Source organism: Pygoscelis adeliae, unplaced genomic scaffold (genome assembly GCF_000699105.1).
Source record: "Pygoscelis adeliae isolate BGI_AS28 unplaced genomic scaffold, ASM69910v1 Scaffold590, whole genome shotgun sequence".
Taxonomy (NCBI): Eukaryota; Metazoa; Chordata; class Aves; order Sphenisciformes; family Spheniscidae; genus Pygoscelis; species Pygoscelis adeliae.
In genome coordinates, this window is record NW_008823962.1 from 89888 (window position 1) to 92608 (window position 2721).

Consider the following 2721-nt stretch of genomic DNA (forward strand, 5'->3'; position numbering starts at 1 on the left):
TCGTCTTCTCATTTGTCAGTGTTTAATAACGTTGCCAAAATACGTGATTGGTTTTGTTCTATGTTCTCAAAGAGGAATCTCCTACAGTGGCCCCTATAGTAGTGGCTGTACTTTGGGAAAACCAAAACAAGGGAGAATTTTATCTTGGGGCACACCTGGAAAACACTGATGTAAAAACCAAGTGAAGTCAAGGTTTGTTTCTTCCTCTCCCGCCCCGCTGCCTGTTCAAGAAATGGCAGGAAACAGTAAACACTAATCCAGAATCTTTCATGTATTTCTAGTTAAACTAGTACTGACTTCCAAGCGTTGTCTAGGTGGGTGTGAGGAAAGTCCTATAGCTTTCATCAAAACTGCCTTACACTCCTGTTCCCTAAATTCAGTATTTTTTTTGAAGAATTGCTCCGTTTTCCAATCAGTGTGTAAGCTTTTGCCAAATGTTAAGAGGGCTGCAGGCAGCGAGGAGGAGAGCAGCGGTCCGGAGGAGCCCCCTGCTCCTGAGTGGACCTCCCATATCTGTGAAAGCCCCGTCTGGGAGCCGGGGGGTTGCATCGCTCCAGGGTTTGCTGTCCCTTCTCCATTATGAAATTGCAGTCCCTTGTTTTGGGTTACCCCTTTCTTTATCATGGAAATGTTGCAACTAATCAACTTAAGTGGCAATATGATGATAAGCTTTTTTGAGTTGGGTCATGTTGACCCGATTCCCATTAATTTTGTCTTTGTACCATCTTTCATGTGTCGTGTGTGTGTGTGTGCGTGTATATATATATAAAAAAAAATCAAGCTCATGCCAGGTGCAAACCCTGTCACGACAGTGATCTCAGCTGTTTTCTTTCTTGATGGACAATGCCAAGCCTGGATAGAAACCCTGTGCGCAAATGTACACGGAGAAGGTGGAGGACTAGCGGGAAGAGGAGGAGCTGCAGTTCTGTCTTGGTTGGCAGTGGGATGCACCGCGGTGGAGGACGGCAGACGCAGTCCACGAGTGTCACGGACTCGCCCGTGTGCTGTGTTAGGCGTGGTGGGTACGTGCGGACTACTCATGGTCTCCGTTGGGTCTGTGGCGTGGAGGAGGCAAGCCTTGTGCGGTCGCTACGGCCCCGAACGTGGCTCCCTGGGCGTGCGGAGCGGCCCCTGGCACGCGGTGCCTCCTGCCCGCTGCCCCCAGTGAAGGGCGGGGTTGGTGACATTGTCCTGTCCCCGAAGCAATAGGAGCAGCGGTGGTAGCCAGCCTGAGCCCGAGATCTCCCGAGGTCTTTGCCTCCTCTCTCCACCCGGGTAACTTACTCCCACAGCCACTGCATCCGTGTCGCCCATCCTGGCAGCATTTCTCCTGGGACTGTCAGTAGCCTCCAGCGTTACCCCACGAGGGATCGGAGGTGCCACCTCCCTTCTGCCCCCTTCTCACGTTAAGATCTGAATGGTCACGCTGCTCCCAGGCAGTCCAAGAACACGTGTGGGAGGGTGTTCCTGAACTTGGCTGGAAGTGCCTGGGGCTGCGGCATCGTCCTGTCCTGGAACCGACTTTATTCGTGAAGTCTAATGAGCATTGATAGGAATTTTGTTTGGTTTTTATAAGAAGTATTTTACACATGGATTTTTTTAGACTGTTTATAATCTCCTTGAAAACCTGAAATAGGATTGTTCCCCCAGCAATAGTTCTTTTCCATTGTGTGCACATGCTGATTTGTTACTAAAAGGTTTCTTGCAAGTACTTAGTTGTTCTACAGAGTTGTTGTTTTTTGGGGTATGTGGTAGCGTCGGGGACCACAGGAGGAATGACTCTGCAAACAAAGAACGGTCAAATTTGGGCCTCGTCTTGTGTCCCCTTCTAGTTACATATGAACGAGTTCCCTGTGTAGATTCTCTATAGGCTGGCTGAATGCTGTTCTGAACATGCCGTGTACAGGTATTTGTGGATAAAGTGTTTGTTCTTGTGTCACTCTTGAGAGCATGGATGGATTATTGTGCTATAGGAAGGAGGTGGCAGTGCTGCTGTCAGCATTGCTTCAGGTCTTCGAGGATGTGTAGTAGCTTGCGTTGTTTAAAAAAAGGAAAAAAAAAAAATATCCAAAATTGACTTCTAGCCATAATGGTTTTTTCCAAGGAGAATGGACAGAATTCTGTTACTTTTCAGTGTCCTTCATCTTGTTACTGAAGGCGTGAACAAGTGCTGATCAGTCTGAAGGCTTTCAGAGTTGCTTTGAATTGAATCGTGTTGGAGGTAAGATCAGGACACAGCTTTTCCTTTGTCCTTGGCCTTTGTATTAAAGGGCAAAAGAGGGGTCGGGAGCATTTCCCTGTTGTCTTGGTCTGCGTACGTATTAAGCCTTGAGGCTTTGATTACTGACATTTACTATTAAAACAAAAAAAAAAAAAAAGGATAGTAAGGCTGGCTGGATCCCAAAACACCAGCTGAGGAATATTGGACACGTAGGTAACGAGACTGGCTGTGCCGTGGTCAGGCTGAATACATGGAAGTGCAATGATTTTTGCCACCAGTTCTTCTATTGCTGTGTGCGGCGGTAGCATCAGAACTAGCAAAGCAATTGGTGCAACAATCCAGAAGCGGTTTTTGTCAGGTCTTGAACGTATTTGATGGTGAAAGAGGCTTAAACTTCCCTTACGGAGCTTGCCCCCGTCACGGTCTCCGCTTGCGGAGACGCCGAGTCACTCTGGTTTCAGCTGTCACGTCGGCGGGGGCCCACTGGAGCGCGCGGGCGG